The 21973-nt window shown below is 38.0% G+C and overlaps 1 long non-coding RNA gene across 1 annotated transcript; it reads right to left on the reverse strand.

Annotated features, from left to right (window-relative positions):
* Positions 1–4147: 4147 nt before the first annotated feature.
* Positions 4148–8740, reverse strand: LOC128318711 (uncharacterized). Its single transcript, XR_008302170.1, has 3 exons — positions 8310–8740; positions 8092–8217; positions 4148–4266 (listed from the first exon to the last, which is right to left on the reverse strand). It is a non-coding gene; the product is annotated as an uncharacterized LOC128318711 (long non-coding RNA).
* Positions 8741–21973: the final 13233 nt, after the last annotated feature.

Below are 21973 nucleotides of genomic sequence, written 5' to 3' on the forward strand. Positions count from 1 at the left end.
TTGAAGACACAAACAAAATTTAAAAAAAAAAATACATAATTTTTTAATTTAAAAAGTCTCTCGTGGCTACACACAAAAATGAAGCACTAGCATGCTAATCAAGAGAACGTCCAGGTTACGGCTAAACCTCTACGCGGCTAGCTAACAACACGTTCTAAATACGACGTGTGGTATCTGTAGCACGTTTCTGTGAAGCCAGTCAGCTCGTGTTCTTTTTATTTTTGGGGAATTTTTATCCAAACTCAGACTTAAACACTGAAAAAAAATCATTAGGAAACTGTTTGTGATTTCTAAAATGAGTTTTAATGTGTTTCTGATGGTCTGTAATGGTGGTTTAATGGGAAAGTGCTGTTCCTGATGGTTCCTGTCTACACATGGAAGAAGTTCCTCTTACGTTCTAGCGGAGATTAATAACCAACCAAAAAGACATCTAATGGAACTCTTTAGGAATGTGATGGAAACCATTAAGCTAATCTACCTTCCTAAGAGTTAAAGGTTAAATAAACATCTTTTAAAAATGTTTTGCGAACAACTTTAGGAAATTTTGACTTCTGGGTGTTGAAAATAATAATAAGATTAATGTAAAATGAATGTAGTGTTTTTAAATACAGTAATGCAGCGATTCTGGAAGGTTTCGGGAAGGTTTAAAAGCGATCATTGTTTTGTTTTTTATTTATTTAACGTAACTGGAAATGCTGCATAAACAACTGTTTACATTAACAAACCATTTTTGTTATGTTGCATAAAAACGAACATTTATTTCAATATTCCTACAACTAAAATCATAAAAACATTTCAGGATTTTTGTTTTTCTGATGTTACGGAAAAACAAACATGATTAATGTTTATTCAGAATATTTCTGTAACGGTTTTAGTTGTAGGAACTTTGAACAAACGTTCGTAATGTTTGTTTTTTGTGTTAGTGAAAATGTTGTGTAAATAATCCATCTTGATTTTTTTTAGAACATTGAAGAAACTTTAATTCAACTCTCCTATAAATGAAATCGCCATAGAAACATTTCGGGATTGATATGTTACGTAAAAACGACCATGACGAATGTTTATGTGGAATATTTCTACGATGTTTTTATTTGTAATGATGTTAAACATTCATAATGTTCATTTTTTGTGTGTAACTGGAAATGTCATCGTTATTTTCTGAACATTGAAGAAATATTTTTGTGATATTAGAACCTAAGCTTATTAGAAACTATCGAATATTTTACTAACAATATTGTAATAATGTTCTCAGAACCCACAGAAACTAAGTTTTCCAAAAACTATCCCTCAGTGATGATGCGTATGTGGTTAGGCGTTAATTTTACTGTACTGAGGCTACGATATCTGTAGCTACAATGCTAAACAGTCCTGTGTTTGCGTTAAAGCTTCCATGTAAAGATCTCTCAGTGTTTTCTTTCATACTGACAAATGTAGAAGCCCTGATATATATATTTTATTATTTTCCATCTGCCTCTATTTCTCTCTGTCTCTATCTCTCTTGTTATCCCTCAGGGATTGTTATGATGAAAAATATTGAGAAAAAAAAACCCTACAGAACCGGCGTCCTGACTGCACGCTCTCAATCCAAATCAATTCACCTCCTCGCAGTCGATCAGCTTCACCGCCTCCAGCCTGCTCCAAATCCCTCCTTTCATCTCCGTCCTAAACCACGGCCATTCCTCCTGCTTCTGAAAGCCTGCTGAAGTGTGAGCACCGTGTGAATGAAGGGTTAATAACGGGTGCGAGTGTTTAGGAGATGATGATGATAGCTAATGGGATTTGGTGCTTGGGATGGGAAAATACAGAGTCGAGGACAAAAGACAGTTCCTGACAGCTTCATTTCCCCAAAGCCTAAACCACTACGCTGTGAAGTGAGGCAGTCAGTCGTCTGGGTATTTCAGACGGATTATCCACGACAAGATGGATGTTACAGGGATGATAAAGCTGTTAAAGATGGATTCTCACTTCTACTTCACCAGGTTCTTTAATTAAAAATGAGATCACGGAAATTAGCGAGTGTACGAAGAGCTGGTTACGTGTATAAGCTATATTTACATAGTTAAAACTACCGTTACTTATTGCAAAGCTAAAGCAAATAATTAACACAGTGTCACAATCGATAACATCTGAGCATGATCTTACAGGAAAATAATCAACAACAACAAAGTGTGGCCTAATCACTTACTGTTTCCAGCTCTAAGATGATTATACTCTTATAAATATGCAATGCAGTTCTTTTATTATCATGTAAAACATTACATAATTATTCAAATTACTCCTGAAATTAAACGATTATCGATTATCGTTGTCCAAATATGGATATTAGCATGGAGTACTAATGTACACCTGGTAGTTTTTCACATGAGTTACTGTGAACTTACATTTCCAACTCACACCAAAGATTCCTTGTGATTTTAGTCATAGTGCACGAATAGCAAGTATACAAGCTATGTACCATGCATTCATTTTACTTACTCGACTCAGTATTTACATGGAGGAAAGTTCCTCGTATTCAGAGTCGGGTTACGCACGTGCCTAAGTGGATTTTCTGAGCTCCATGTTGAGATTTTTTGAGTAGAAGCATCAGAGACAGGGTTTTTCGAAATTATCTTAAAACACAAGCACTCACCTTAACTCCAAAAAAAAATCCCATCAGGAACAGAAAATTGAAGAAGCTGTAAACTGAAGAAGGAAATGGTGTTTTTTTTTCTCTTTGTTGTTAAATGTAATATGACGTAACATCAAAGCAAGTTTAAAAAATGAAAAATAAAAATACTAAAATGCTGATATCTGAGTGAGAAGATGGCGAGTGTTGAAATAAATCGAACAGGAGTCTCGTATATCACCAATATATCACTGCGTGAATAGTGATAGCTGTAATGATCGCATTAATCACTGGTTTAATTTAACAACATGGCTTCCACACTCATTACTCAGCAGCTCGTAGAATAGCACCTGATCCAGCGCATCCTCTTATTTTACACTGTATTTAATTGTTTTATCTCGAGCTCTGACAGTTACTCGAGTGCAACTTAATGAAGCCACGAGATTCTAAATCAAAGTCATGAAATTTAACGTGTGTTGGATTTAAGAGATTTCATCACACTGTTGAGTCAATTTAATAAAATAACACCAGTGTTTTTGGTAATTTGACAAAGAAATTGTGTCCACAGTTTGAAGGATAAGCTGACCTGACCTGAGCGCTCATCTGCTACGCTTACAGAGAAACTTTAAGTTCGTTCATAAGTTTATCCATTAAAAAAAAAATAAATAAATCACTCCTCCAGATAAGCCATATTTCTGATGAATATTTCTGTGTGAAAAAACCTTTTTTGTGGACTTTAGAGTGACACATTTATGAATATAATATTGTCCTTGAATGATATTCCATAGTATTATGGAGTTTATTTATAGATAAAATATTCCATAGTTACTGTAGTGAGCTACCAGAACATCTCGTCATCATGGACGTCAGTGTGAGAGCGAGGGAGATCAGAAGAGAGGAGTAAAAAGAGAAAGAGAGTGAGATGTTGTTGGCAGAGTCCCACAGGTGTAATCCTTCAGCCTGTTCACACCTTGGCTATTTCTGAAGCTCTCAGCTCTTTCTGGGCCACATCCTCCCTTACAAAACCTCTCGAGCTTTAGATGAACATTTCGCACCTCCGGAACACTCCGGCGTTTCTGAGCACTAATTTTACAGCTCGGTATGAGCTCGGCCACAGCAGGGCTTATTTCTTCCTGCAGAAAATATGAAGCTGTATATGCACGACACGTTTATAACAAAGATGAATCCGTTCAATTTGAGGCGTTATAAAACCATAAACGTGATTTATACGTGGAGAGAATTATCACTGACTGGGATGTGCGACGAAACCAGCGTGATAAACTGGTTCTTTTTTCACACGGGATCTGTCTTTCCTTTTCCAGAGATAATTCCACTTTTCTTTTTCTCTGTGAAATATCTTCAACAATTCAGTCAATAGAACAGCCTGAGGTCCTGATCCATCATCCCCCACGCTCCACCACCTCCCCCACCATCTCCCCCACCATCTCCCCCACCATCTCCACCACCAACTCCACCACTGAAACCCCAACAGACATCACGTTTTCATGTAGAAGCTCAGGTGTGACATATCTGAGTGATGAAACACACACACACACACACACACACACTCACACACACACACACACGACATCTGCAGTGATGATTGACAGCTTCTCTCAGCACCACCAAGTTCCTCTGGCAGGTTCTGATGTCAGGAATGTCTGTTGTGAAGATGGAGAGTCATGAAGAGAGAAAAAGAGAGAGAGAGAGGGAGAGAGAGGGAGAGAGAGAAAGAGAGAGAGAGAGGGAGGGAGAGAGGAAGAGAGAGAAAGAGAGAGAGAGAGAGGGAGGGAGAGAGGGAGAGAGGGGAGAGAGAGAGAGAGAGAGGGAGAGAGAGAGAGGGAGGGAGAGAGAGAGAGAAAGAGAGAGAGAGAGTGGGAGAGAGAGAGAGAGAGGGAGAAAGAGAGAGAAAGAGAGAGAGAGAGTGGGAGAGAGAGAGAGAGAGGGAGAAAGAGAGAGAGAAAGAGAGAGAGATAGAGAGATAGAGGGAGAGAGAGAGAGGGAGGGAGAGAGAGAGAGAAAGAGAGAGAGAGAGTGGGAGAGAGAGAGAGAGAGGGAGAGAGAGAGAGAGAGAGAGAATATAAAAACAATAGCTGCATTTCATGGCTAAATACACATGAATTTGCACAAATTGAAATGAACACTACTGGTGCAGAAACAGTGCTAACGATATACTTTTTATCCGTTAACGTGCGTGATTTTAATTTACGTCGCGTGTTATTAACTTTTGCTTGAAATAAGTGAAGTGATGCGATTTTGATGGAAACCTTGATGAACATTAAGAGACTAGAGACATTAACACCTTCTGTTAGGATCTGACACTTGAGCACGCTCGTGAAACAACCAGTTTCCAAATATGACGTGATTTAGACGTAATTCAATTATAAGGATTTCACAGAAAGCTAAAACACTGATGCTGAATAACAAGGATCTATGGAGAATATGTAACTCGATTTTCTTTAAAGGCTTCCATTTCCTTTCATCCATCTTTCATTTCTGATCTGATGTTCGATCTCCAATCCTCAGCAGTAAATGAGGGGAAAACAGATGAACTGCACTCGATAATCCAACCTCATGAGTGTGAAGGTCATGAGGACTGACCCTAAAGCTTCTGCAGGAACCAGTGAAGCGAGAAGCGTCTCTTTCTCCTTCTGTCTCTTCATTTCACTGCGAATCTGAGCTATAGAAGGTTACAGAAAAACTCACGGTGATGATTGTGATCGTTGTTAGATGAGTGGAGGCCACGCTTTCCTCTGGAACACTGTAAATATTTCTGGCAGCAGGACAAATCGGCTCGATATCTGTTTGCCGAAACGCGACGTTGACATCAATACCTCCGTTCCACCTGAGCGAGTTCTGATGGGCCGAGGAAATCCAACGAGAGAAAATCGTTCAGCAAGTGCACTCCTCGAGCTATATTTATACTACAGTCGTGTGTGTTATCCTCCCTAAAACATTGATCAGGAGCTAAAGTAACAGTCTCACACACATACACCCACAAACACAAACACACACACAAGTTTATTTTTAACATCCTCAGCTCATGTCGAGTGTGTGATAACTATGAAAAATTTAAGATTTGTTATTTTGTTTACATATTTTTAAAAATGATTTGGCCAATCAGCTCTCTTGCTTATTTAGCTTTGCACTGGAGGAACCCTTAAAAGGTTCTATGGAGAACTCTACAACAAAGTGTTTCCCTTTTTAGAAGCAAAAAACCCTTAATTATCCAATTTTTTCTAAGAAATAAAAATGAAAAAGGAACAGTCTGCATGTTTCTGGGAAATACTTGTCTCTGGAGTGCAACTCTCAGGGGAATGCACTCGATTCCATTCGAACGCGTATAAGAACCACTGCTGTACCTTTGATTATCCCTTTGGGGGAACTCTTAAAGCTTCTGTGAGATGTTTATGTAACATTTATGGAAGGAGTCTCCAGTGTCAGTGCTTTGTAACAGTCAGAGGTAAAGCTGTAACTTTATGTTTTCCAACATAAGAACCTCTAGCTGCTGTAATGTGAGTGAGAACAGGAACTAACGTGGTTCACAGGACATTAAATGTAACTAGAAATGGATGAAAAAGTATCACATGCTCATTAATAAATAGACAATTGTAATTGTTGCAAATTGCTGTGGTGTAAGTGGAATAAAACACTTGGGAATGTGCTGTTACAGGAAAATAATCAACCCCGCTGTTAACAGACAGTGTTTATTACTTATTACTTACATATCTCACAATAAGCTTTATTTATTTCCATGTAATGTACCGTGTTATGTTCACTTAATGTTTCATAATTAAAGGGAAAGTTCCACCAGTGCCAGTGTTACAACAAGCGACCTGTTTATAACGTTTAACTCAAAGTAATAAAATTATTTGGTGAATATGAAGCTGGAAAGCAAATTCTTTAAGGATTTCTTGAAGGAAAGTACAGAATGTTTGACATTTCAGAAATCAGGAACATGAATCATTTCGAGAGGAAGAGCTCTCTGTCACTGGGGGACTGAGTTACCAGCTGATTTCAGCACACTGCTGTGATTTTTATGTAAAAAAAAAAATTCAAAAGTCAAACTCTGTATATCAACATTGCGTCCAATCAAAAGATCACAAACTGGGTTTTAGGGAAAACGCAGCAATAAATCTGTAAACAAATCCCTCGCTTTTCTTCAACCATATAACTTCCCAAAGTGTGTTTACGATGTGACTGCGTCGCAAAAATATTTACAATCCACACCGACTTGCTGAAACCCATCCTGCTAGCGCAGCAATCACACAGCCCTAACCTCAAGCGTTGTTTGTGATGTTGGGAGCTTTGTGGTTAAGGTTGTGCGCTAGCGACAGAAAGGTTGCGGGTTCAAATCTCAAGCCGTCCTGGAGCCGTTTGAGGAAAAGTGCGTTGGACTCCACAGTGCTGACCTTGCTTTGGGTTCTGCTTCACTTGTAAACGTTTCATTTCAACCCTGTTTGGATTTGAACCAGTAAACAAGACACCAGTTGTGTATGTGTGTGTGAGAGAGAGAGAGAGAGATGGAAAAGGGAGTATGGAATGAAGAAAGAGAGTCGTATCACACTGGCGGATGTTTTAAAACTCAGTGCATTCCTGGAAGATGGTGTAACATTTGGGAGCCCGAGGCAGTTGGGGGAACGTGCTGAGATTCTTTATCAGCAGATATCCAAGAATCACAGCCAAGGCAAACCCATCTTTCAGGGGACGAGAAAACAAGAACAGGAAGCAATAATGTCAAAAAATGGTACAGGTACATATTTATTACCTCAAAAGATAGAAGAGTAGTCTTTAAGGACTAACATGCACTGTACATGAGTTCTGAAGGTTCATATCATCGAGGGTTTCACTCCAGTGGCAAGACTCTCCGTAAAAGTACAGGTTACAACGCACGAGTAGCAGGAATTCAAATTGTACTTTAAGTATACAGAATAAAACACTGTTAAAATACAGAGAACATCACGTCCCCACGTGTTTTATTCCTCTTATACCAAGGCAATGTCCCTGTGAATGAGCTGGTACTATAGAAACAATGATCTGTTACAACATATAAGACCATATTAGAACGAGCTGATGTTCTGACCAATCAGAATCCAGAATTCTGAGACTCAGAAAGAAAAAAAACACCAACACTTTCCAAAGATGGATGATTGGAAATCCAATCCCAGAGATAAGCGTTTGCGGTACAGTGTTGAGGGACCACATGGGTCGATCTCTGGTCCTCTTGGGATTTGAGCTCATCACCTTCTGGTCAATATCATGAACCATAACCACCAGAGCAGGAGCTGAAGATACCGAAAGAATCCAGGAGGTAACAGGAGGGCAGAGGTTCTGCGAGAGATCTTGACAACATGGGCAAATTTGATGTTTTGATAGTGCGGAAGAAAAACTGAGGAGATGTTTGAAGAAGAAGAAGAAGAAGAAGAAGAAGACCTCTATTTGTCACATATACATTAGAGTAGAGTAAAATTAGATTCTTCACATACCCTAGCTTGTTAGGAAGTCGGGGTCAGAGTGCAGGTTCAGCCGTGATACGGTGCCTCTGGAGGAGATGGGGTTAGGCCTTGCTCGAGGGCCCTACAGTGTCAGCTTGATGTTGCTGAGGCTTGAACCTATAACAAGTGCAGAAATAAAAAGGAAGATGAGAATAGATGGACCATCTCCCACTTGCAGAACCAGTTAAGAAGGGTGGAACTTTCTGGACCTCCACAATACCCAGCTCAGGTAGGCGAGGTCTGCTCGGATCACGAGCGCCTGCAGGGGTGATTCAGTCAGTCAGAAAATCCACATCTTCCAAACTCAGTTTCAAAATTAGGCTTCTTCAGCCTCAGTGAATCTTTCTCTCTCCGTATCTCATTTCCTGTCTCTCGGGTTGATGACCTACATTCCACACGACAGCTTTGAAAAGGGGTTCGGACCCTGAAAGTCCACCATTTGTCATCGTTATGATTTCTGGAAGCAGGTCAGAGAGCCAGGAGGAAGTGTAGAAGACAGAGAGAGAAGGAGAGATTGTGTTCTCTCCCTACGCTCCGTGTAAACATCTCAGCCGTCAGTCACACGCAACCCTGAGATCCTGCGGCCGGAAGGTCAGAACGTGTTGTTATTTCTCTCTCTAACTTCCTCCCTCACTGTCTTCATGTTATTTAATTTTTACCAGCCGCTGTGATCTAGGGCAGAGAGCAAGCGAGAGAGAGAGAGAGAGAGAGAGAGAGACAGACTGAGAGAGAGACAGAGAGAGAGAGACAGAGAGAGAGAGAGACAGAGAGAGACAGAGAGAGAGACAGACTGAGAGAGAGACAGAGAGAGAGAGAGAGAGAGAGAGAGAGACAGAGAGAGACAGAGAGAGAGACAGACTGAGAGAGAGAGAGAGAGAGAGAGAGAGAGAGAAAGTTTCATGCTTTGATGCTTCCAGCTGAGACGTTAATCAACATAACGAGTGGCTTATCTTCAGTTTGGGTCAAAATGACCGTCTTTTAAAGGAACAGTATTGTAAATCAGTGTTAGATTAATGTGTTCAGCTCAAATGGAACTTAAACAGTCATTTTAGAAATCATATTTCTATTACAGAGACCAAGGAGACGTTCTGGTCCAGATGTTCTTGTCATTCTGACCCTGAGACTAACAAGGTGGAAGAAAAGTGTCTGGAGTTGACTGGAGTAAAAAAAAAATTCCTCTGTCTCATATTTCTACTCCCACTCACCATCAGGAAGAGCTCGGAGCTCAGGAAGTGACTCTGGAACGCCATTCCCATCACAACTGTTAATATTGCTCGTGGCCGCCACATATTAAAATAAACATTGCAATAGTTTTGCTAGTGGAACTAAAAATGCTTATTTATTGTTTGTGAAACAAGTTAGTTCCTGTTCTCACTTACGTTACAGCAGCTATAAACAGTCATTCCCTCACCAGCCTCTTTTTATTCATTCAAAAAAAAACGCAGCTTGTAATCTCCTCTGTCCTTAAAGTTACAGCTTTACCTCTGACTGCTACAACGCGCTGACACTGGAGACTCCTTCCATACATGCTTAAAAGATAAACGTCTCCTTACAGAAAACGTCACCGTATCAGCAATCTGTGTATGTGGAGCGTCTGCCATACACGTCCCTGTGAGTGAGCTGTTTCTATAGAAACGATAATGTATTATAGGAAATGAATCAACACTTTCTGACCAATCAGAATGCAAATTTCAGCAACTGAGAACACTGAGGACGTATCAGTACATTTAAATAAATTAAAAAAAAAAAAAAAAAAGCTATGATTTAATGCAAAAGTTTGCACCCCCATTGATTTTTTTGAATGAAAAAAATGGTAATTATCCCTCTGTTTTTATAAAAAAAATTAAAATGAAATGAAAAAGGAGAAATTTCAAGAAAGTTATATGTAATATAATAATATAACTATACAGTTTCCTCACTGTTAATATCTTAACACATGACATTTGTCCATTTTTCTCACTAAATATCTTTTTGTCTGTATTATTTTCGAAGGGTGTACAAACCTTTGCACTCGACCGCATGGCGATATCAGCTCTGTTCTGTTTTACATCCTCTTAAAGACTTGTGACAGACCTAGCTGCCAAGTTATTCGTTTAATCACGAGGACGATGTTCCTCGCCCTATCAGACGCTACATGTTTTTTTTTTATCGTTGGGAATTTCACATAACGTCGGAGCCAAACGAAACAACGTTTCCAGATGTGTGTTGGTGTGGACAAAAAAAGCAGAGCTGTTGTTCTAGATCTTATTGTTTGATATCATTTGTCCATCAGCCACATTAACGGAATTCAATCCCTTCCTCTTCAGAGATCGTTTTCTCATCGTATTTTATCTGACGTGAGGCCAAATTCCCACAAGCTCCTGGGACGAGGCGAGAAAATCGCTCTTTAATCCTCTTTTCTGTAAGTGGGTTTATTTATAAAGCAGTGTGACTGGGTTCGGCACAGAACTCATAAAGGCTGGAGTTGTTAGCAAATAAGCGAGGACGTGTGTGGAGCTATTAGAGGTTTTTAATGTGTAATGACCGCACCGTGTGTGTACACTTATGCTTCCTGCTGTCTCCTTCCTGTAGCTCGGAAAATGATTCCATGGAAATTTAGTTCAGACTTTACACTATAGACCATCATAATTACATCAAATTCTCGCTAATTTCCTATTTCCGATTTCTAAGCTCTATGAATTCGTCTGAACGACATAATAAAATACTGTAAGTAGTGCAAACGTGACTCACTGAGTTACTGTTACCACCGCAAACGTGACTACCTACCAGCAATTATACTAGTGCTTTTTATCCGTTTATAGTTACATTTAATATTGTGGAAGGCGCATTATTCCTTACGTTATAGCAGCTGTAAAGAGTTGTTCCCTCACCAATCTCTTTTTTATTGAAAAAAAATGCAGCTTGTCATGTTACCAAGAAACCACAAAACGTAAACGCCTCTGTCGTTAAAGTTACAAAGCGCTGACACTGGAGACTCCTTCCGTGAATGTTAAAAAAAAAAAAAAAATGTCTCCTTACAGAAAACTTCAGCACATCAGCAACTGATCAGCAACATGACACTCTATGGGGAAGAAAATGATCTAGTGCTATACATCAAGAATGAGCAAGCATCCCTAATGAGTGAGCCAGAGGTGACGCTGGTGAGGAAAAACTCCCTGAGATGATATGAGGAAGAAACCTTGAGAGGAACCAGGCTCAGAAGGAAACCCATCCTCATCTGGGTGACACCCGATAGTGCGATTATAAATCATTATCTTCTATAACTGTGTACTACATGGACAAATAGTGCAGTTGTGTAACCAGGAAATTCATTACAGTTTTCACATGAAGTCTATTTTGTTGAAGTTATCAAATGTTCCCTGATGGAGACTTGAGAGAAAAACTGTTTCGTGGCAAATTGCTGTCCTAAAGCCATCATAGCAGCTGTAGTCCTAAGCCATCTTCATGGTTTCTAAGTGGAAAATCCTCAGTAATCTCAGTGATCTTCAGGCTGTGTGTGTTGGAGATCATCCTCAGCATCAGCGAGTGGATTCCAGGGGATGAGAACTCCAAGCAGGAGTAGGGCATCAGGATGGATCAGGCAGATCCAGAGAGCAGAAGGAGTCAGGATCACTGATATCTCAGGAGTAGCATGTGTAGCTCGACAGAGAGAGAGAGAGACAGAGAGAGAGAGAGACAGAGAGAGAGAGAGAGACTATTTACACTATCACTTGCACTACTAGAAGAATTTTCTTAATCAAAGTATGATTTCAGTATGGTTATCCTACAATCCATCAAGTATAATTAAGAGTTAAAAGACTTAAAAATAATTAGAGATTTAATACATTTACAGAGTGAATGAATTCATACATATGATTTTACAAGGATATTCCTGTGTATGGGAATCTCGAAACCTGAAACACACTGGTGTGTCCTTGCAGGTGGACTGTGCTTCTGGGAAAAACAATAAGCACACAGTTCTCATTCATAAACGGTATCTTCTTCAGTCCAGATGTGCTCCGTCATCCCTCATGGGAGGGTGTTCTTCTCTCTACCAGACTCCTGAAGTGCAGTGTTGAAATGGTGATGAAGATTAACTTTTAAAAAAAAATAAATAAACTGACCGAACTCTCGACACGGTTAAAACTAAGATGGAGGGTCAATGAAATAATTGTGGCGAAAGACAAGGGTGTGATAAAAAGAAAAAAAGAGATCTGATCAGATCATTGTTTTAGAAGTGTATAAAAGCATGACTATGTAAATCAGATGATCATCTCCACTTTGTTGGTTGATTCAATTTTCTGAAAATTGATTCAATATTCTGAACTGATTCAATATTCTGAACTGAAGAGTTTTGCTACGACATACACACTGCGCTAGCATTGCTGTAAAACCTCTACACTGTGATTCACTTTATAAACACGTTCTCAGGACCTTGGCATGGTTCCACCAGAAAGCACAGAAGCTAATCTGTTTGTGTTTCATGAACACTTGTCTTGTATTTCTTCTCACCTGCAAACCTTAATTCTTGTCTTACTTGGCTGTGTAATAAATGCATTTTTTAAATCTGTGTATTATTAGCGGAGCGTCTGCCACTAATGCTAAAAACAACGTATTACATTAACAAGTATGAACCTGACCAACGTTCTGACCAATCAGAATCCAGCGTTTCTCAGCACTGTGGTAAAAATGGGGTATAATAAATATTAAAGGTGCTTTATGGTGGTTATCGGAGCAGCACAGCGCACTACAGTGACATGATGATGAACAGTTACGACTTGATTCATTACAGTCCTGTCTGGGGTTTTTTATATATAACGGCTGAGGTCTCGCTCGTCGACTTCGTCTGTGCTGCAGAATGCTCCATTTTCTCTGGGTGGAGGTTAGTCATTTCCTGCAGACACTCTGTTTCACACACACACACACTTTTCCATGCTGAATTTTTACAGTTTCCGTCAGTGCTGAGTGTGTCTCTGTACAGCTTTATATATTCAACACCACACACTATTCACAAATACAGAATAAAATCAACCTCAGGCCTGGGACTGACTCGGGTTAGGCCACGCTTCCTATCTGATAGCGATTCTGCTTCGAGATGAAGCTACTACGTTCTTCTGGTGTTCCTTAGATTAATAAATCTGATACGCACTCACTAGCTTACTTACTAGCTAACTTTCCGGCCATTTTCTAAGTTTAACACCACTACTAGAAGTTAACAAATACACTAGGTATCAAGAAAGTGTCTATCTAACACTAACCAGCTAGCAAGCACTATCTATCTAACTAGTCAGCTAACAAGCACTATCTAACTAGTCAGCACTGACTATCTAACTAGTCAGCTATCAAGCACTATCTATCTAACTAGTCAGCTAACAAGCATTATCTATCTAACTAGCCAGCTAACAAGCACTATCTATCTAACTAGCCAGCTAACAAGCACTATCTATCTAACTAGCCCACTAACAAGCACTATCTATCTAACTAGTCAGCTAGCAAGCACTATCTATCTAACTAGCCAATTAACAAGCACTATCTATCTAACTAGTCAGCTAACAAGCACTATCTATCTAACTAGCCAATTAACAAGCACTATCTATCTAACTAGTCAGCTAGCAAGACATCAAGACATTTTCTAGCTAACTCTGTTTAACAAGCTCACAAGCTAATGTTAATGATCAAAACGGTTTATGTTTTTACATACATTATGGAACTTTTTAACATCATTACTAACAACAAATAAATATGCTAGTTTTCAAGAAATGGCCTAGCTAACACAAACTAGGCAGCTAGCAACCTAGTTAGCTAGAAGATAAGACTAATAGTCAAAAAAGTATATGTCTTTAGCAATTAAAAATATACCTTAGGAAGCTAGCTAATTTTCTGGCCAATGTTTTAGTTAACACCGCTACTAAAAACAATTAAGCAAGCTAATTATCAAGAATGTTTCTAGCTAACACTAACTAGCCAGCTGGATACCTAGCTTGCTAACGAGGTAATTATTATAACACTAATAATTTTAAAAAGTATATAGTTTATACACCTTATAGAATTAGGGAAATTTTCGGGCTTTTTTTTTAGTTTAACATCACTATTTTAAAAACGAGTAAATATGCTAGTTATCTGGAAAGTTTCTAGCTAAAACTAAATAGCCAACTATTAGCAAGCTAACACTAGCAATTAAAAATATACCTTATGGTATACCATATGGAGCTAGCTAATTTTTTGGGCAGTGTTTTAGTTAACACCACTACTACAAACAAATAAACATGCTAGTTATCAAGAATGTTTCTAGCTAACACTAAATAGCCAGGTATTAGCAAGCTAACAAAAAGATAAAGTTTTTAGCTAGCACTACTTCTAGCTAGCTGTATTAGCCTCGTAGCTTTGGAGTAAAGTTAAAGAAGCAAACTTCAGACACAGAACGTCTCACACATGGGCTAAAAGGAGCTGAACTTTTGCTTTTACGATGATTTTGTTTTTCTTTCAGTGTCGCTAATTAGCATGTAACAACACATATCTCTTGCTAACATTGTAATATTACACATAAAGCTTTCTTAATTAAAAAAAAATCTTTTCCTTCCACTCTTCACTGATGTTTAATTAGCGAGCCGTGGCTTTAATGAAGTTGACCTTCGTCCGTGTGTGTGTGTGTGAGAGAGAGAGAGAGATGAAGAAGAATCTCACTTCTTGCTCACACTCTGTTCATATTTTCGACTCGTCCGCTCAGAGGAAGATTATAAAATGTGTTAAAACTTGCCGCTGGGTTTCAAGCTCAGACTAATCGAGTTTTTCAAACACACTCGTGTTGGTTTAAGATCGCAGGACAGATCTGTTAGCAGTGAGATAAAGTCCAGACGACCTTTTACTCCGGCTGCTCGATCTCGCCTGAAAAAGCAAATACGGGATTAAATCGGAAAAGTGAGACTTGAGTTCAGTGAAGTGAGTTCAGCTCCAGAGAAAAACCTACTTTAAGGCCGGTTTTTTAAATTTTAATGCTATTACTACAAAACAAATACACACGCTAATTATCAAAGATGGTTTCTAGCTAACTCTAACTAGCCAGATAGCTACCTAGCTAGCTAAGAAGCAAACGTTAGCAGTTAAAACAGTTTATCGGTTACATGCCTAATGAAGCTATGCATATTTCTGAGCAGTTTGACTAGTTTAACATCACTGGGGAAAAAAAAAAAAAAACATGAATAAATGAATAAACATGCTAATTATCAAGAAAGTTAATCTCTAAAACTGACTAGCCAGCTAGCTAACTAGCCAGCTAGGTTATCTAAGAATAAAAATATTATGGTTTGTAGATCGTATGCAACTATTTTGGAGATTTCACACCACTAGTAAAAAAAAAAAAAAAAAAAAAAACTAAACAACTAATAAACATGCTAGGTTCTAGATGTTTCTAAATGTAAATATAGATAACACTAACTAGCTAGCTAGCCATTTAGCTAGTTAACAACTAAAATGTTTCTAACAATTAAAAAGTTTATGGTGTTTAGGTTAAGAAGACGCTAACACCATTACTAAAAAATGAATAAACATTTTTTTTCTGTATTAGGAAACTCTGCATTATTTAAAAACAGTTTAAATTTTTTTACTTCCTGCTTCTTTACTACTTCCTTCTTTTACTTCCTTCACTTCCTGTTCAAGCTGCGCTGTGGCCACGCCCCTTGATTATTGTTAGCACCTGGTTCTGTTTACATATATGTATATACATTATATATATTATATATACTGTATTGCATTTTGTAACCATATAGATCACTTTGTAGGGGTTCAGTTATTGAATGTGGCTCATCTGTTGCCCTGCACAAAGTTTTGGCACCCTTCTACCCCATCCATCATATTAGATAATGGATTGCTTGAATACTTTTCAAAGAATACATCATTACTCAGAGGTCCATCTTTATTAGCCCGAGCTTCTTTTCCTCTGAAATAGCATTCTCTCTCTTTCCACAAGAGCAATTAGCCAAACACTGCAGCACTTTAATGCATTGTATTACATAATCTTTTTTTTTTTTTTTCTCTCCAGTTCCTCTGAGCTCTCAGACCAATTTTTCTGCCGCTGAACGCTGTTGATTTGCAGGGGCAATATCCTGAGGTCTGCTGACCTTATGCGAATAAGAGATGGTCTCCTCTCCTACGTTCTCCTACAGCCAATGTTTTTTCTTTTAATTTGGCTGCGATTTGTTTACTGCACGGCCTCCAGGGGAAGCAACGAGCGCCGTTTCAATAGACCGTTAATAATTATAGTTTCCTTGTTGTGCTTGTTTCACCCTGGAATTACGCCGAGTCGTTTACATTGGACACTTTGGAACAGCGAAAAATCTGTGTATTACATGAATAATTTATCTCACGTCTGGCACACAGCAGCATTGTGTAGTAATGCTTTTAAAAGCGTTTGTGGTTAAGTCACGGTCTTCTCTGCTTCATGGATCTCTCTCTTATTTTTTTCTTTTGGCTAAAGAAGCTGACAGCGTGGTTCTATAATTAATACAGAATAGTAAATCAATGTACCTGGCTGTTCAGTCTGTCACTTTAAAAGGGAGTCAATTAGTTTGCTTTGTATTAGAGTTGATACTTTTGACTCTTTTCAATGACCTGAGTCAGTTCAGTTCAGTTAAATGATTCGTTCACTGATTCGTTCACTGATTTGTTCAGTTGCATGATTATATCTCCATCTAACGCAGATGAAAACAGCTTAAAAATAGCTAATAATTGTTGGTATTTTGTGTTATTTTATTATATTGAAAGCCTGAAAGAGACTCACTGAGCTTACTGACTCAAATGATTCACTGATTCACTGAATGACAGACGAGAGAATTTCGGTCATGACTAAATGATTCAATGATTCAAACTCTTTGAAAGAGTGAGGAATGAAAATCGGTCATGATCGAAAATATTCACTGATTCAAACATTGATTCACTGAGTCAATTACTTAGCCAGATATTTACTGAATTAAACAATGACATGTCGGAAAAGAGAGGAGCAAATCTGGGTCATGACCAAAATGATTCACTGATTCAAACACTCTCTCAGAGGAGTAGATCTCAGTCAAGATTAGAAAAAGATTCACTGATTCAAACACAGCTCCAATCAAATGAGTCTGAAAGAGACTCACTGAATTTACTGACTCTAATGATTCACTGATTCACTGAATGAAAGGGAAGAGTGAATCTCAGCTATGACTGAAAGATTCACTGATTCAACCACTGATTCATTGAATGAGAGAGAAGTGAATCTCTGCAATGGATAAAAGATTCACTGATTCAAACACTGATTCGATGAACATTCGATGAATCTTGGTCATAATAGAAAGACTTAATGATTCAAACACTGATTCACTGAAATTCAGAGGATTGAATCTTGGTCACGACTAAAAGATTCACTGATTCAACCACTGATTCACTGAAATTCAGAGGAGTGAATCTAAGTCATGACCAAAAGATTCACTGATTCAACCACTGATTCACTGAAATTCAGAGGAGTGAATCTAAGTCATGACCAAAAGATTCACTGATCCAACCACTGATTCACTGAAATTCAGAGGAGTGAATCTAAGTCATGACCAAAAGATTCACTGATTCAACCACTGATTCACTGAAATTCAGAGGAGTGAATCTAAGTCATGACCAAAAGATTCACTGATCCAACCACTGATTCACTGAAATTCAGAGGAGTGAATCTTGGTCATAACGGAAAGATTTAATCATTTAAACACTGATTCAGTGAATAACAGTTGAGTGATGACTGAATGATTCACTGATTCAAACATTGACTCACTGAATGAGACAGGAGTGAATCTGAAAGCCATCCATCTTGTCTTGGTTAAGTAACTAACTCCATTTTCCATGTAGATATTTTGCTAATGAGAAAAAATGTAATTAAATTATCAAAATTTTAGTAGTTAACTACACTGAGTAGCATTTTATCACAAAACCTTTAGTGTAATAATTAGCTACATTTGTTAAAGCTATTCGTTGTTTCTAACAGAAAGTAACCGAGTAACTGAATGCTAAGTCAACGTTACGTTACGTAGTGTTTAACGTTACGTAGTGTTTAACGTTACTCGTGAACACTACTGCAGTGTTTTGCAGCATTAATAACTATCTATAATGCGTTAATGTTACGATTTCTAATGTGGTGTTCAGTAGCTGACGCTAAAGTCGTGTTTAGTAGAATTTAATACCAAATACAAGTAACTGTGCTAAGGAAACGGTTACTGCTACATTTGACTTTAATCATGTGATTTACAATCAGTGTTTCGTGGATAAATTTCAGCTTCCTGTTACTATTCTCAGTTGTTTGTGTATTTCTTTTGGCGTACAGGTCCGGAGGTGATTAGTCTGTCCTGATGTAAACTCGGAGATAGTTTAGCGTAGAAAGTAAACGTGATGGACTCGATGTTTACGGGACGCGCTGGACAGCGAATACACACCAGATTTCAGTGGTGTGTGTCGTACAACTGCGAGTGAAACACAACACACACACACACACACACATTACCATCCAAAGCAAATTTCATTTCTCTAACAGCGTCCTGTTCCCTCTTTTACGCCTAAAATAGTGAATTCTTAATTTTATAACACAATCAGTTAATAATTAACGTGAACTGTAACAGAGTCTGTGGATAAACATAAGCTTTTACTCCTCTACTTTACTCTACTTTGGTTTTTGGTTTGTATGTTTATTTTTTTCCCCCTTTTTTTTTACAGTAAACTTTATTTTATGTAATTTACGTACAATTAAAAAAGAAAAGAATAAATATTACTTTTATAAACCTTAATTAAACAAGCACATTAACAAAATGTACATTTAAAAAATATATATATTAATAACAATTATAATATAAAAAATAATTATTATTTGCACAAACACTAATAAAATCATGGTGATGCAAAATATAATTATTTTCAACATTATAATCACAATTTATAAATATTATGTTAGACATAAAATATACTTTAGTTAATGGTTAACCTGAATTTTAAATTTTTTATTAAATAATTAATTACATTTTATTCTTTAAGCTACAAAGATTGAGCATTTTATGAATATTTTTTTATTTTATCTTTTTTTGTCATTTTTCCTTCTGCTATTTACTTATTTACTTAAATATTATTAATAAATGCATAAATACATATTTTTTCTTTATTTATCACAATATTATTATGAAGTTTATCTCCTTTTTTATTTTAAATATGTTGAATTTATTTTATTTATTTATAATATTCCTGTCCCTCTTTTTATCCCAGAAGCTCTTTGCTTTTAAAACATCACCGAAACCTACAAACAGATGATTTTATTATTATTATTATTATCTCTTTAACTATAATTATTATTATTATTTATAAGAGAGGATTATGTTTCAGTGCACAGGGTGAAGTACAGTGTTGAGAATCTTCCTGTTGAAGTTAATCTCAGTATTAAGGTCACAGAACAGAGACAGGGCAGATGTCGGCCTCGTTAAAGTCCTAATCTGAGCTGCAGGCGTCTGGGACGTTAAACACGAGCGAGTTTAACTGATATTATTTAGTGTTTATTGAAGGAGAATAGCTGTGTTTGTAAAATGAGGTATATTAGAGGTACAGACGGAGCTGATATATATATATATGTGTATAAATGTATATATATGAGTGTTACTGTTTACTGAATTACACTGGATGAAAAGGAAACGTTAAAAATATGTGCATTGTAATAAATTGTTGTAAATTTTACAGTAATTTACTGTCAATCTGGGTTTCCAGTAAAATATATTTACAGTAAAGTACTGTAATATGTTCATGTTGTTTAAAATGACACATAACCCAGTACACTTGCTCATTTGGCTGATGCAGGATACAACCGAGCTGAAGGTTATGTGTGGTTAAGCCTTAACCACTGAGCCATAACTACACCACAGCTACACCACAACACTACCACAACACTACCACAACTGCACCACAACTGCACCACGACGCCACCACGACGCCACCACGACACCACAACACTACCACAACACCACCACAACACCACCACAACACCACCACACCACCACAACACCACCACAACACCACAACACCACCACAACACCACCACAACACCACAACGCCACCACAACGCCACCACAACGCCACCACAACGCCACCACAACACTACAACACCACCACAACACCACCACAGCTGCACCACAACACTACCACAACACCACCACAACACTACCACAACACCACCACAACACTACCACAACGCCACCACAACACTACCACAACGCCACCACAACGCCACCACAACGCTACCACAACGCCACCACAACACTACCACAACACTACCACAACACTACCACAACACCACCACAACACTACCACAACACTACCACAACACCACCACAACACTACCACAACGCCACCACAACACTACCACAACACTACCACAACACTACCACAACACCACCACAACACTACCACAACACTACCACAACGCCACCACAACGCTACCACAACGCCACCACAACACTACCACAACACCACCACAACACCACCACAGCTGCACCACAACACCACAACACCACCACCACAACACCACCACAACTAGCCTGCATTGATTCAACTATTTCTAGCACTGAATTAACGCCACTAAAAGATTGCAATGAATCAGTGCAAGCTAGTCATGCTAGCTGCGATAGCTCAGTGGTTACGGGTTTGAGTTGCAGGTAAGAAGGTCATGTGATCAAATCCCAGCACCACCAAACTGCCTTGATTGGATCCTTGAGCAAGATCCTTCAGCTCAGCTGCATCCTGCATCAACACACTGGGTTACGTGTTTTAAATGTTATTTTATACTACGTATGATATTACAGTACTTTACTGTACATATGTTTTACAGTTGTTTACTGTAAATTTTACAATACTGTCTGCACAGGAAGTGTGTGTTTAGTGCTCCCATGTTCTCAGATAAACAAGTGAATAATGTAGGAGCACGTCTCACAGCTCGGAGGATCTCTCCGCTCTCACTCTGAAGCTTCTCTCGGAGAAAAGCAGCCGGTTTTCACTTCTCAGTGTGTGAAGAAAAGCCGAAGGGAAAAACAAAAGAAACAGCACTTTCATTACGACCGAATAGCCATGACTTCATATGTATATATATATATATATATATATATATATATATATATATACTGTAATTATATAACGTTTACCTTTTTATCAGTCGTGCAGCTGCAACTCACAGGTTTACAATAACACGCTCGTTACAGTCATACGCTATCGTTTCCATAGTAACAGCTCGTTCACAGGGTCTTCTTCGGTAACGGATAAAAATTGTAATTGTTGTTAAATTGCTGTGGTGTAAGAGGAATAAAACACTTGTGGGCATGCTGTTAGAGGAAAATAATCAGCTTCGGGGTGTGAAAAACAGCGCATAAGAAATAAAAATGAAACGTATGAGCAGTGAAATGATTATCATTTTACATTTTTTTTCATGTTTTAGTGTCTGATGTGGAACTGGAACGATCTGATAACTAACCAAAACAATATATTATTAAATAAAATCATAAAAAATCATCATAAAATCATCATCATTTCAGTGTGTATCACAAAATATGCGTAAATTTTTATTTTTGGAATGGTTCATGCTAAACTAGCAGACATGCTAGCTATCTTAGTGATCTTGCTTGACCTCTAATCCTCTAATTTCAGATATGATTAGCTAGAAGCTTTGCGTAATATTAGCTTGAGAATCTCCATGCTAGCAATCTAGAAATCATGCTAGCTAACTTTGCTAATGTTAGCAATGAACCGATGGAGGTTGTGATATTTACGTTGTATATACACTGACACTTTTGTGTGAAGTTACATATAAATAAACCACTGAGGAAACATCTCTGTAAATCAGTATCTTGACTCTGACTCA

Source organism: Pangasianodon hypophthalmus, chromosome 8, assembly GCF_027358585.1.
Source record: "Pangasianodon hypophthalmus isolate fPanHyp1 chromosome 8, fPanHyp1.pri, whole genome shotgun sequence".
Taxonomy (NCBI): domain Eukaryota; kingdom Metazoa; phylum Chordata; class Actinopteri; order Siluriformes; family Pangasiidae; genus Pangasianodon; species Pangasianodon hypophthalmus.